We start from the raw sequence: 15,674 nt of genomic DNA on the forward strand, positions 1-15,674 counted from the left end.
GGGAGAACAGGGAGTTATTGCATAATGAGTATACAGTTTCAGTTTTGCAAGATAAAAAGAATTCTGGGACAGTGTTGATGATTACACAATAAGAATGTACTTAATGTCACTGAACAGTACACTTAAAAATGACCAATATGATAAATTTTATGTGTACTTCACCACAATATTTTGGGACCTACTCAGCTGCAAACAAATACTACCTTTCAAAAAACAGGAAGCATAATCAAAGAGCAGAGACAGAGCCACAGACTCAGAAGGCAATTTTAAACTACAGAAAGCCTGGTATGGTAGTACACATCTGTAATCCCAGTGGGTCAGAAGGCTGAGGCAGGAGGATCCCAGGTACAAAGCCAGCCTCAGTAATTTAGTGAGGCCCTAAGCAGCTTAGAAACCCTGTTTCAAAATAAGAAATAAAAAGGGCTGGGGTTGTGGTTCAGGGGTTGAGCCCCTGGGTTCAAATCCTGGTATCAAAAAACAAAAATCTTAAAAATAAATAAATAAAAGTAAAGTCACGTATAGCACAGAGATTGGTTCTAGGCATTAAAACTTAACAATTTTCACTGCTACATTTTGACGCTGCTTGGAACCAGTGGTCCATTTATCTGCATTTTCTCTCTTTTGAAATGGGGATATCTATAGCTATTATACTATGCCTGTCCCATCATTATAGTCTGGGAACAGATAACAGATGGTTTAGATGATGATAATTTATATTTTGAGACTGAGGGTAGTTTTTTTTTTTTTTTTTTTTTTTTCAGTACTGATGATTGAACCCACAGTCTTCATGAATGACAGGTGAACCTTCTACCACTGAGCCACATTCCCAACCCCTGGAGCTGATGATATTTGGATGAGATCTTAGACTTGAGATGATGCTGCAATGGGTTGAGACTTTCAGGTCGTTAGAATGGGAAAAATGTATTTTAAATACATACATATATATTTTTTAGTTGTAGATGGACACAATACCTTTATTTTATTTGTTTGTTTGCTTTTGTTTACATGGTGCTGAGGATCGAACCTGGTGCTTCACATGTGCCAGGCAAGCACTCTACCACTGAGCTACAACCTCAGCCCAGATAAATATATTTTTACATGTGAGACAGAAGTGAATCTTTGGAAGTCAAAGAATATACTATAGTAGTCGTCTGAAAAATGGCCCCCAAAAGATATCCACTTTCTAATCTCTGGAACCTATAAATTTTATCTTATGCAAAAATAATTAATTAATTAATTAATTAATTAAAGGGAGATTTTGCAGATTTGATTAAAGATTGTGAGATGGAGGGGATCAGCTTGGTTTATCCAGATAGAACCTACATGCAATCATATCATAAGAAAAAAAGCCAGAACTCTAACAAAAATAAAGGAGAAAGAAATTGGTAAAGAGAGATTTGAAGGTTGAAGTAATGTTATCACAAATCAATGAATGCTAGTAGCCACCATAAGATGTAAAAAGTAAGGAACAGACAGACTCCCCTCTAAAAGTCTCTGGAAAGAATACAGCCTTGGTGACACTTTCATTTTGGCAAAAACAAAAAACATTTCACATCTTTGACCTCCAGAATTGTAAGATAATAAATATGTATTGTTTTAAGTCACCAACTGCATAATAAATATAATAGCCAAAGGAACGTAAACTTACACAGAAAGCCTGGACAAAGGTGATTATAGTGGAGGTGGTAAGAAATGATGAGATTATGGCTATATCCTGAAGACAAAACTAACAGTTATTAACTTGATTCTATGAAGTGGGAAAGAATAAAAAAATAACTGCAAGGTTCTTGCCTGAGTAACCAGAAGACAAGTTAACATTTCACCAAACAAAGGAAAACTCAGGCTCAGCAATATGCAAGTCTGTGATGACCACAATGAAAATTGTTTTGATAGAATTTGGAGTGAGATACCAGATTAGAGAATGATAGAAAGTCCAAACTACTATGTTCTTATCTTTTACTTTGAATACTGTTCTGTTCTCTTTCTGGTTGTTATTCACCTGTTCACTGCCCTTACCTTTACTACTACAGTCTTTTACAGACCAAAGTTCTAATAACAAATTGACAAGTTTTCACAAGAATATATTCAAGGAAATGTAAGCCAAAAGAAATACATTAAGGACACTGCCCTTTAATCTAAGGGAGGAAAGGATTAGGTGAGGGGGTTTCACTCACTCAACAAGTATTTACTGAGCACCTACAAGGTGCCATGACAGGGTCTATGCTGAATGCCAGGAGTACAGCGATAAAAATACAGATATGGTCCCTGGTTTCAAAAAGCTATGACCAGGAATGGTGGTACATGCCTGCAATCCCTGCAGTTCAGGAGGCTGATTAAAAAGGATCTTAAATTCAAGGCCAGCTTCAGCAATGTAGCAAGTACCCAAGCAACTTAGTAAGACCCTGTCTCAAAATAAAGAAAATGGAGGCTGAGGTTGTGGCTCAGTGGTGGAGTGCTTGCCATGTGAGGCACTGGGTTCGATTCTCAGCACCGCATATAAATGAATAAAATAAAGGTCCATTGACAACTAAAAACTTTTAAAAAATGTTTTAAAGTGGGGGGTTAGAAATGTGGCTCAGTGGTAAATTGTTCCCAGGTTAAATACCAAAACAAACAAATAAAAAACAGCTGGGGCTGTAGCTCAGTGGCAGAGCGCTTGCCTTGCATGTCTGAGGCACTGGGTTCAAACCTCAGCACCATATAAAAATAAACAAATAAAATAAAGGCATGTTGTCCATCTACAACTATCAAAACATATTTTTAAAAAAACAGCTTACAAAAAAAGAAAATCAAATAATTACACAATTATTTAATTATGTGACTGTAATCATGTAATTGTATAACTGTGGCTAGTGCTACAAAAGGAATGTTATGGTGGCTATGAACAATTAACATGGGGCCTGGGGCTGGGGCTTAGTGATAGAGTGCTCACATGGCCCACGTGAGGAACTGGGTTTGATCCTCAGCACCACAAAAACATAAAATAAAGGTATTGTATCCACCTACAACTAAAAAAAAAATACATTAAAAAAATTAACATGGACTGAATGACTGTTATGTGCTAAATGTTTTACATGAAATTTTATTTAGCTCTCACAACTATTCTATTAGGAAGTGGGAATTCATAGATTAATTCCCTTGCCCAAGATCACAGACAGTGAATGGTAGAGTTAGGATGAAAAATGGGTGCATTAAACTCCACAACCAATCACTACTCTTTAAATAGTAGAGAAACCTACTATGCTTTCTAAAAACAAAACAGGAACACACCTGTAATCCCAGCTACCCGGATGCTGAGGCAAGAGGATCACAAGTCTGAGGGCGGCATAAAATTAATAAAACCCTGTCTCAAAATTAAAAAAAAAAAAAAATTAAGGGACTGGTGGTAGGGAGAGCATCCCTGGGTTCAATCCCTAGTAATGAAAAAAAAAAAATACCCAGAAAAAGTAGATAGAGAGTATTAAGAAGGTTACAATTTGAGAGTCCCTGCTCTAGAAAGAGCTTTCTATAAGCTCACTTGATGAAGGTGAATTTTGGAGGGTATTCAAAAATCCCTTAACACTCTCCAAATAGAACAAAAGGTTACACTATAATTAACTCAGTTTTATTTAGGCACTCAACAGGTTATCAGACGTGTTGAAAATAAAATGTCATGAATAGCTTGTACAAATTGTACAAGTCATGCCCACTTTTCATATATATTAATTCTGCCAGATTCACCTTCAGAATCAGCTTTCAGGTAAAGGTTTAAAAAAAAAAAGTCAATCATGCTACAGTTTCTGACTTAGGAAAATGATTAATCATCTGACTCAACAAATACAAAGATTCATAACAGGGCTGGGGATGTGGCTCAAGCGGTAGTGCGCTTGCCTGGCATGCGTGCGGCCCGGGTTCGATTCTCAGCACCACATACAAATAAAGATGTTGTGTCCGCCGAAAACTAAAAAATAAATATATATTAAAAAAAAAGATTCTTAAAAAAAAAAAAGATTCATAACAGATATCACAAAAATGAACCATATCATCCTATGAATGTCTACTGAGTAAATGAAATCTTCAGGTTTATTTCATTTTTTTAATAATGCAATTTAAAAAAATTATAGCTGTGGATGGACACATACCTTTATTTTATTTACTTATTTTATGTGGTGCTGGGATCAATCCCAGTGCCTCACACATGCTAGGCAAGCACTCTATCACTGAGCCACAACACCAGCCACAGATTTATTTCATTTCAAAATTATTTTATTATGTTCTTGCCTCACTATTCCCATTTAGGACCCCCTCCCTCTGCCCACCAAAAAAAAAAAAAAAGAAGAAGAAGAACTAGCAACAAAAGACAATGTGAAATAGAACACTAAATCTATAAAACAGTCAGGCATGATGGCAAATACCTGTAATTCCAGCTACTTGGGAGGATGAGGCAGGAGGATCACAAAAAGTTCAAGGCCAATTAGGCAATTTAACAAAGCCCTGTCTCAAAATAAAATAAAAAGGGTTGGGGATGTGGCTCAATGGTACAGCACTTGCCTTATATGCACCAGGCCCTAGGTTCAATCTTCAGTACCTAAAAGAAAAACAAAAAAAAAAAGAAAAATAGAATATCATTGCCTTTCTTTTTTTTTTTTTTATTATTTATTTTTTAGTTATTGGCAGACACAACATCTTTGTTGGTATGTGGTGCTGAGGATCGAACCCGGGCCGCACGCACGCCAGGCGAGTGCGCTACTGCTTGAGCCACATCCCCAGCCCATATATCATTGCCTTTCAATGCCATGACCCTAGGGTATGAATTTGAAATGCTAAAGAGTGAAAGGCTCCAAAATGGAAACTTTAACACAAGCTATTTCTTTTCAGAAAAACTTATTATCACCTATACCAAGGATAGAAAAGAAAATGGCCTTTTAATTTCCAAGTTCTCTTTCCCCACACCTCTACCATTTTTTTAATTTTTTTTTTTTTTTATTTTTGTGGGGATTGAACCCAGGGGCATTTTACCACTGAACTATACCAACCAACTCTTTTTATTTTTCATACTGAGACAGGTCTTGCTAAATTGCCTAGGCTAGCCTCAAACTTGGGATTCTCCTGCCTCGAGAGTAGCTGGCATTATAGGCACACACCACCTGGCCCAGCCCACCTCTACCTCTTAAAGGAAATATAACAAACATATAACAAACTCAAAAAAAAAAAAAAAAAAAAGTAATTCAGTGGGCTGGGGATATAGCTTGGTGATGGAGGGCATGCCTAGCATGTGCAAGGCCCTAAGTTTGATATGGGATACCACAAAATACAAAAATAAGTAGATTATTAAATCCAAAGTTTCAACCATGATAACACCACACTTAACAACAAAAGGCAACATGATATATCCTAAAGTATCACGAGAAGACAACTTTCCAAGTTCCTATAAATCTTGTGATACTGGGCTGGGGATGTGGCTCAGTGATTGAGTATCCCTGAGATCAATCCCCAGTACTAGGGGCGAGGGAGGGGGAGACCTGTGGTACTGAAAATCTGTACAAATTAAACATAATTAAGAGAACTTGGCATTGCTTATACCATTTATATTACAATTAAAAATCTGACTAAAAATTGGGACATTATAGTATGCTCCTATTTGGAAAGTATTTATTGAGCAATTTAAGATGTGGTCATTCACTATTAAGTTTTCCATTTCAGGAACAGCAACAAAATACATTCAAGGAATATTACAAAGAATATTTCAAAAGTTATAACACCTTGATTATTACCACAAAGAATTCTCACCATGACTGACATTTTCATTCACTATGCAAAGACTCTGAATAAGGCACAAACATTTACTAGAGGCAAAAGTTAAGCACCTTATACCCAACATTTCATTAATTCAGACAGATAAGACAGATTAAAAATCCTGTGATTTTTCTAAATTAGTTCTTCTCCAAGCTTTTCAGTCCTCATCTACACAATGTTGCTACCACAAATTGTACAGAGCTGGCATGAGAATTAATGCAGCAGGCACAATTACTATCATAAAGAAGATGCCACTGTTACTTCCCTTTACTTTGTTCCATAATCCTTACAACCACCTCAAGTTGTAAGAATTACCAATTCCATTTTGCAGATGTAGAATCTGAATCCCAAGTTTGAGTAGTGAGCTTATGGCTGCAAACTGGCAATAATCAGAACCCTGATCTATTCATGCTCTAAATCTTTCATTTTTTTAATATTTTATTTTTTAGTTTTAAGTGAACACAATATCTTTTTTTTTAATATTTTAGGGTGGCACAATTTATAATTTTTTTAATATTTATTTTTTAGTTCTCGGCGGACACAACATCTTTGTTTGTATGTGGTGCTGAGGATCGAACCTGGGCCGCACGCATGCCAGGCGAACGTGCTACTGCTTGAGCCACATCCCCAGCCCCGAACACAATATCTTTATTTTACATTTATGTGGTGCTGAGAATCAAACTCAGTGCCTCATGCATGCTAGGAGAGCACTCTACCACTGAGCCACAATCCCAGCCCCTAGAATTTATTTTTCAATTACACTTCTTTGTGTGTGTGGTACTAGGGATTGAACACAGGGGTATTCTAGCACTGAGATACCTTTTTATTTTGATCAGATTCTCACTAAATTGTTTAGGGCCTCACTAAACTCCCGAGGTTGGCCTTGAATTTATGATTCTCCTGCCTAACCCTCCTTAGTAACCAGTATTACAGGTGGGTACCACTACCCTCAACTTGAAATATAAATATTTACATTGCAGCAAAGATTTTTCAAAGGAACTAAGTCTCCCATAATCCACTAATAATTTCAGAGAACAAATCCTATAAATAGCCCACCTATCTTCAAATTCACTAACAATTCAGACTACACTCCAAAATTTCAAAATGGACTATCCAAATTACTCATTATCAGCTCTCATTTACACCCGGAATGATATCTTACTGCACATTATTAAGAGTGATTGGGGGGCTGGGGATGTGGCTCAAGTGGTAGCGCGCTCGCCTGGCATGTGTGCGGCCCGGGTTCGATCCTCAGCACTACTTACAAACTAAGATGTTGTGTCCGCCAAGAACTAAAAAATAAATATTAAAAAATTCTCTCTCTCTCTCTCTCTTTAAAAAAAAAAAAAAAAGAGTGATTGGGGGGCTGGGGTTGTAGCTCAGTGGTAGAGCACTTGCACAGCATGCGTGAGACATTTGGTTCAATCCTCAGCACCACATAAAAATAAAGAAAGACATGGTGTCCATCTACAACTAAAAAAAAAAGAGTGGGAAGCCAATGGACCAGACATATCACAAAAGTAAAAACATGGTATCTGGGGGCTGGGGATGCGGCTCAAGCGGTAGCGCAATCGTCTGGCATGTGTGCGGCCCGGGTTCGATCCTCAGCACCACATACAAACAAAGATGTTGTGTCCACCGAAAACTAAAAAATAAACACTAAAAATTTCTCTCTCTCTCTCTCTCTCTCTCACTCTTTCTTTTAAAAAAAAAAAAAAGATGTTGTGTCCGCCGAAAACTAAAAAATAAATATTTAAAAAAAAAAACATGGTATCTGAAGAAACAAAAAATGAATTTTTTATAACACTCCTCTAAGTATTCTACAAATCTTTCCACTACCACCATCTGAGCCAGCCTCAAACATCTGGTGAGGATATGACGGAGTGAGTCCCTAGATTACCATGGAACCTCAAACCATTTCATTCCTAGTGCTTCTATCCAACAATGAGAGCTCTACTTCAGTGAATGAACTGCAGAACTGAACGCAACTTAAGCAATTAAACCCACTCAAGACACCCTTGGCAGATCAACCAAGCTGCTTTAACAGCCATGGGACACCAAGCTCAATTATCTTCTCTCTTTAGATGTGATATATCATTAATATTTTTAAGAATCTCTTCAGTTTTTAAGTAAATGGAATCCATGTGTTTCTGTTGTACAAAATCAGAGATCTGAAACTTTACAGGTATAGAAAGTTCAATCCATTTCTATTTCAAGGGCCATTTCAAATCTTTCATCCTGAAGTAACCTGAAGAGGACTAATGCCTCTGAACAGTTTATTCAAACTGACAGGGTTTCATGCAATCTGTCTTTTCCATTCCTGTACTCCTATAGTCCAGATTTAGAAGTTTCTCATAAATTAACTTTCTGTATCTTTTAAATTCCCTCCAGGAGATTTACTTTCCCTTATCTCAGTCACACAGGTTCTCATTCTAGGTATTTTTACTTTGGGTTCTAATTCCACCTTTAAGATCTTTTGAAGCACTAGCACCTTAGGTACTACATCTGGCTAGATCCATTCTACCCACAGAGGACCCAATAACTCAAAGAGAGACAGAAGGTAAGAGGTAACCTTACAAAACAACTTGAATCTTGTTTTCTGTGGAGTTGAGCTAAATAAGGCCACGGGTTCACTCTACTTTACGAAATCAAAATTATCTAGACTAGATGCTTAAATTGGAAAAACACGCTGAAGCAGCAGTGGTTGACATTTAAATACCTCTTTTTGAATACTTGTTATCATCCTACATGCATTCATCTCCCCATTACCCCATGATCAGTTCTATGCTACTACCAAAAACCAATAACCATGGATCATGATAATAATTTTAATGATGGGCATGTAAAGCTGTTCCAAGGACCTTGTATATTTTTAATTTATTTAACCCTCATCACAGCAATATAAAATAGGCACCATTATTTTTCCCATTTTACAGCTAGTGAGTCACAGAGAAGACAATAGCAAGACTATACCAGTCACATAGCCCAAGGTCACATACAGCCAAAAAGAGGAGCCAAGATCCCAATTCCAGTCTGAGTCCAGTATTTATAACTATTTGTCTATCACTCTGATAATGTATCATTTTCTTTAATATCAGAAAAAATGATTCCACTCTCAACTTATACAAAGAGATCAAGTTTTTGTCCTTAGTATCAATGCTAGCCTAGATTATTTAAAATACTTCATGTGAGCTGTCATGCACAGGGCCCTGGGTTCCAATCTCAGCACCACAAAAAATAACAATATGAGCTGGGATTGTGGGCTCAGTGGCAGAGAGCCCGCCTCGCATGTATGAAGCACTGGGTTTAATCTCCAGCACTACATGAAAATAAGTATTTATTGTTATCTTAATCACTAACTTTTGAGATAATATGTTACACAGCAATAGTATATAGTCATTCCCCAAAACTATAAACCCCTTGAGAGCAGAGACTACCTTCCTTGATTTTCAAAACTCCATTGAGAGCTGAAGTTCTGTGGTAGCATACTTGCCTAACATATACCAGGTCTCAGGTTCAATTCCATCATTGAAAGGAAAACAAAAACAAAAACAAAAAAAACCCTCCTTAGGCCTTTGACGTAAATACTGCCCATATTTGCTAAATTGCATCTGTGGGCCATTCCCCTTCCTCAAGGTCTCCTTTCTTCCAACATATGTCATTTATAAACTACTCCCCATGCCTACCTAAGTATACCACATCATCTACCATTCATCAATGTCCTCCTTTTTCAATGACCTTCTGAAATACAACCTTCTGACCAAAGTCTTTTCTCAGCAAGAGATGGAAATGTCACTTAAGTCAATCAGTTCAAGCATATATTTCTCAAATATATAGACATGTGTGTGTGCGCGCGCGCGTGCGCGTTTGGGGAAGGAGCTACCAGGGATTGAACCGAGGGGCACTTAACCACTGAACCACATCTCCATCCCTATTTATTTATTTATTTATTTATTTTTGTTGAAATAGAGTCTCACTAAGTTACTGAGGCTGGCCTCAAACTTGCCTTCTGTCTAACTCGGTCTCCCAAATTGCTGGGATTATAGGTTTGCACCCACTCCACCCAGTTCATGATTATTTTATATTTAACAAATATTTATTGAAGACCTACTATATCCCAAAATGAGCCCGGGAGTTTCAGATAGTCTGAGCAACATTCTTCTCTTTTTTTAATTTTACTGGCAAGAGGGTCTTGCTATGTGGCCAAGATTGGGCTTAAAATCAAAGATTCTGCTGCCTCAGACTCCCTCAGAGTAGCTGGTTATAGGCATGTGCTATGACATCCAATATAGACCAAGCAACATATTGAGGCCCAATTACTTAACAAAAGAAAGAAATATCCTTGTTCTTGGAAAACTTACAGTCTAGTTTTCTGTTTTTTAGTTTGTGTGCTTTTTTTTTTTTTTAAGAGAGAGAATTTTAATATTTATTTTTCAGTTATCGGCAGACACAACATCTTTGTTGGTATGTGGTGCTGAGGATCGAACCCGGGCCGCACGCATGCCAGATGAGCGCGCTACCGCTCGAGCCACATCCCCAGCCCAATGTGCTTTTATTTTTAATATTTATTTTTTAGGTGTCGATGGACACAACACAATGCCTTTATTTTTATGTGGTGCTGAGGATCGAACCCAGGTCCCGCCCATACTAGGGGAGCGCTCTACTACTGAGCCACAATCCCAGCTCCTGTGTGCTTTTTTTTTTTAAGACAATGTTTCACTAAGTTGCTGAAGTTGGCTTTGAACTTGTGATCCCCTGCCTCAGCCTCCTTAGTCACTGGCATTATAGGCATGTGCCACTGCGACTGGCTTAATACAAGTTCTTCCTAAAGTGTTCTAAATGTAATAACAATCTTTGTTAATACAATTTCAAAATTCTAATTTCCCCATTATAAATTAGCCACATCTATTAAGAAAATTTTTTTGGTGCACATAAACATAAGCTGCAGTTGCAAGAAAAAAGTGTCTATTTAACAAATTGTAAAGTGCCCAGTTTAGAATCTGTATGTATCAATATCCTCTACTTTAAATAAATGTGCCTATAGGTCACACTTTGTCGGAAATAATAGACAATTTTTATTATACATGCCTTAGTGCTTCTAAATCAAATATAAAACATTTATTTTGCAGAAAGTACTATTTAATAGATGTAGTAAAATAATATTAGAACATGGGTAGAACTTTTTACCCTCTTTTCTATTTATTTCCACAATGCACTTTTAAAAGGAACAGGGCCAGGCACAGGAGGCAGGAGGATTGCAAGTTCAAGGCCAGCTTGGGCAACCTATCTAGACCGTATCTCATTATGAAATTTTTAAAAAGGCTAGGGCTGTAGCTCAGTGATAGAGTGCTTGCCTAGCTTGTGTGAGGACCTACACTTTTAGGTCAGAGATTAAAATCCTGGCTGTCACTGTGTAACGCTGGTTGAATTATTTAACCACTCCAAGTCTATTTCCCTATCCTAAAATAGAGGTAAATTGATTTTTGTTTTAATTAAAAATACATTAAAAGCTTGGCCTAGGACTGGGGTTGTAGCTCAGCGGTAGAACACTTGCCCAGCACGTAGGAGGCGGCCCTGGGTTCGATCCTCAGCACCACATAAAAATAAATAAAAGACGTTGTGTCCAACTACACCTAAAAAAATAAATATTAAAAAAAAAAAGCTTGGCCTACTAATTGTTACAATGGGCATCAAGAAATGTTGTTTTCCTTCCCCTTCCCCCAGGGTTATAACTGCTATCAGATTTGTCAAGAACCTTTCCAAGCTTAGTGATTTATACTTGGAATGATCTTCATCTCCTTCATCTGAGTTAAGACTCAACTCAGGCCCCATCTTCTATGAAGCCTTCACATAAGTCCGAAGGAAAAATTCTCTTGAGTCTCTCCTACAATTCTGCATTTGCACCTAGATTTCATTTCAGTTGTTACAATCATCTGTCACTTTCTATTAAACTGTGAGCCCTTGTGAGCAGGGTTCATGTCTCACCTATCTTGATAATACCAGCTTAGAAAAACACCTGACACATTACAGGCCTTCAACAAAATTTGCAGAATGAATAAATGAAGTCATTACTTAAGAAGTTCCCATAATTACTCCTGGATGACCCAAACTTTATGGTTTTGCCCTTTATGGACTAAGATGCTCTTTTATACTGTTTTAATCTCTCCTACATAGCATTTAGCAGAGAACTAAGGATATGGAAAGTCTGCAATAAATACTTTTGGATAATGGGATGCATATTACACTTCCATCTCTCATGATTTAACTATATTAAATATACCCTAGGGCTGGAGATGTGGCTCAAGCTGTAGCACGCTCGCCTGGCATGCATGCAGCCCGGATTCGATCCTCAGCACCACATACAAAGATGTTGTGTCCGCCGAAAACTAAAAAATAAGTATTAAAAAATTCTCTCTCAAAAAAAAAAAAAATATATATATATATATATACATACACATACACACACATACATACACCCTAAGCTGGGCACAGTGACTCATGCCTGTAATATCAGAAACTCAGGAGGCTGAGATAGGAGGATCCCAAATTTGAGGTTAGCCTTAGCAACTTATCAAGGCCCTCAGCAACTTAGCAAGACCATGTCTCAAACTTTAAAAAATAAAACAGACTGAGGATGTAGCTCAGTGGTAGAGCACCCCTGAGTTCAATCCCCTGTACAAATAAAAAAAAAAAAAAAAGAAAAAAAGTATCCAATGGATGTGACTTTGGGAAGCCCTTTTAAACAGGGGCTCCTTACTGGAGAATGATATTGGCCAAATTATACTGTTATATGATGCACCAATAAAAAATTAATTTAAAAAATAATAAGCACGGAGTCTTCTTTAATTGTATTGACAAAGAACTAAAGCAAACACTAGAGCTAGACTCCAGACACTTTTTCATTGTCTTATGTTTTGTTATTGTTACTGTTATTGTTGTTTGATTTGCTTTGGGTGGAAGAGGATTACTGGGAATTGAACCCAGGGGAGTTTTACCACTGAACTATATTCCCGGTCCTTTATAGTTTTAATTTTTAGACAGGGTTTAGCTAAGCAGTTGAAGGCCTCACTAAATTGCTGAAATTGGACCTGAAGTTGAGATCCTTCTGCCTCAGCTGGGATTATAGGCATGTACTATCACACCACCTCATTCAGCTCCTTGCCTGTTTTTTGATGAAATCAATAAAGGTTTGCTTCTTTCTAATTATTTCATTAAGAAACTAAGTATTCCTCATAATCCCAGAGAATAAGGAGACTGAGGCAGGAGGATCCTGAGTTCAAAGACAGTCTCAGCAACTTAGCAAGGCCTGAAGTAACTTAGCAAGACCTGTCTCTAAATAAAAAGAGACTGGGGAATGTTGCTCAGTGGTTAAGCACCCCTAGGTTCAACACTTTAGTACAAAAAAAGAAAAGAAAGAAAGAAACTAAGTAAAGTCCTCTGATTTACTATGAAAAATAATGCAAATAACATTAGGCAAAATTAATAACTTTCAGCCAAAGGTTTCCCACCCTGCAGTCTTGGGGCTGTGGGCCAGCTGGCTGTACCACCTCACCCCCTGGGACACAGCTGCTTTTCAATAGTGAAACTGCTTAAGTGAAAGCAGGATTGGGGAGGGGTTCTAAAATAAAACACTTAAGTTGAACTTCTGACTGAATACAAAGCTTTGGCTTCATGTAGAAAAGAGATTGAAAGACTTCAAACACTGGCAACCTAGGGACATTCCAGACATCTTATGGGTTTAAAAATATGTAAAAACACATGAAGCGTAGGTGTAATTTCATTATTATACTTAAGTGACGTATTTCACATTCCTGTATACACACACTTCATACCAAGTATACGCTAGCAAGCTGTAAACTGTCCACCAAACTGCCCTTTAGTTATATGTCATAAGCAGGGACAAAACGAGAGAAATCCCAAGGCGGCCAGGTTGGGCTAGTGCTTAAACACACCCTGGGCCTATCAGTTTTTCGCAACATCACAACGGCAAGCATTTCTTGGAACCTTACTATGTGTCAAGCACCATGTCGAACATATTATGTGAATTCTTTCATTTAATACTTAGAACAACCTTATATGACAGGTACTACTATTATCCCCATATCTCAGATGAGAAAAACTGAGACTCAAAATTACACGAGTAGCAAGAGGCAGATCTGGAAGTCTCAACTAAAGCTCCAGCCCTAGCCACGATACAGAGTACCAGTGCTTTCTCATGGTAAGGGGTGGCAGGGCAGACAAGAGATGATCCAAGTGTCCTAACAGACAAACGTTCTAGAAACAAAACATTTTCCTCATGCCCATCAAATTTCAAATCTGCACTGAGCTCTGTAGACCTGCCGGTAGATCTGACAGTATGATTCAGGTTTCAAGTCCAGGTGAGTCTCCTTGCCCGGGAAGCCTGAGGATTGCATGGGGATCCTGAGGATTTGCACAAGATCCGGGAGAAAGCGCCCAACACCCAGTCGCTGCAGTTAAAACACACCCTGGGCGCAGTGAGGGCGGGAACCTCCGCGCCTCCCCACCCAGCGGAGCCGAGCCAGACGGTGCACAGGTGTACAGCCGCACCCGACAGCCCGGGCCGGGTGACCCCGCCTCGGCGACCCGGGCCCCGAGGGAAGGGGAAGGGCGGGGAGACTGAAAGGCGGGGTGGGGGCGGGGGCCGGGGCGGCTGGACCCGCAGGGCCCGGTCCCCCGAGGGCGCGCGCGACCCGGTCGCCGGGAGAAAGGATGCGCGGGGTGGGGCCGCGGTGGGGGAGGGGTCCCCTGCCCGGACACTCACCGCCGCGTCTCCTCCCGACCCGGGATCCGCGGCTCGCCCAGCTCCGGCGCCAGCCGCTCGCCTTTCTTCCCGAGGCTCAACGTCCAGTCAGGATATGTGGAGTTGAAAGAAGTCTGCGCGAGCACAAGGCGCGTGGCGAGTGGAACCGAGGGGGTGGGAAGGGTGGGAGAGTCGCTCCCGCCGCCGCCGCCGCCGCCTGAGCCACCACAGACACGGCCACCGCCGGCTGCTCTCAGCCACGGAAGCTGCGGGCCCTCCCACCACACCCGCCTCTCGCCCCGCCCTCTGGAGGAGTGACAACGGCACTGGCCAATCAGAGGACTTGTCGAGGCCGGGCTTGGCCGACTGGGGGGGCCTTCGAAGAAGGAAGGGGAACGAAGAAGGCGGGTACAGCAGCGCAACTTCCTGTGACTGACGGCTTGGCGCCGCCAATGGGCGCTGGGGAGATGACCTCATCGCAGAGGGAAGTCTGGAACTGGTAGAGCCACGGCGAGGAGGTGGGAGGAGGGAGACGACGAACTGGAGGCGGGGCGCTCGCCCTTAAAGAGGCCGCCGCCCATTGGTCACCCTGTCAAGGAAAGGGCGGGGGACCCAGCTGGACCGCGGAGCTGCCAAGGAGTCGATGCCCAGCCGAGCTCTTACTGCAGTAATCCTCCAAACCCCATACAGATCCTTTTCCGAGCTGAAGTCCTAAGTCGATTATTTCACTTTCACTCTCTCCAGACGGAGACAATAAATTCTGCTCTGGCCTGGGGCCCTGCATTCCCGTTTCGCCCCCACCACACCGAGGCCCGCCGCCTAGTTTCTGATTCCGTTTCCCCAACGGTAAGGGGAAGATATTGACATCTACCTGCTCCTCCCTACCTGCCTAGAATGTTGAGATCATCAATAGCGAAAGTGCCTTTGGCTTTGGGAAGGAAAAAGACTGGCTGCACCCCAGAGCTCATACCAGGAGACTCCAGGAAGAGAGTCAGCAAAGGGAAGACCGCACTCCCGGCCACTCCTGCAACTCTAAATTTCTAAAATGCTGTAGTGTAGCAAAGAGGTGATGGTGGGGGACACAGAGACCACATACTTAGAAAGTCCTGGAACAAAACTTCAACAAAGATAAAGACTA

At 40.1% G+C, this 15,674-nt stretch overlaps 1 protein-coding gene across 1 annotated transcript in view; it reads right to left on the reverse strand.

Moving 5' to 3' along the window:
- Mrtfa (myocardin related transcription factor A) overlaps positions 1–14,752 on the reverse strand; it is a 177,859-nt gene extending 163,107 nt beyond the window's left edge. The window contains exon 1 of the mRNA XM_046429264.2: positions 14,558–14,752. The gene's annotated coding sequence lies outside the window, so the exon portion shown is untranslated. The remainder of the gene's footprint in view (positions 1–14,557) is intronic.
- Between the last annotated feature and the right edge of the window lie 922 nt (positions 14,753–15,674).

Source organism: Marmota monax, unplaced genomic scaffold, assembly GCF_021218885.2.
Source record: "Marmota monax isolate L192 unplaced genomic scaffold, Marmota_monax_Labrador192_F-V1.1 WCK01_AAM20220418_F8-fsc00051, whole genome shotgun sequence".
In the NCBI taxonomy this organism is placed as follows: Eukaryota; Metazoa; Chordata; class Mammalia; order Rodentia; family Sciuridae; genus Marmota; species Marmota monax.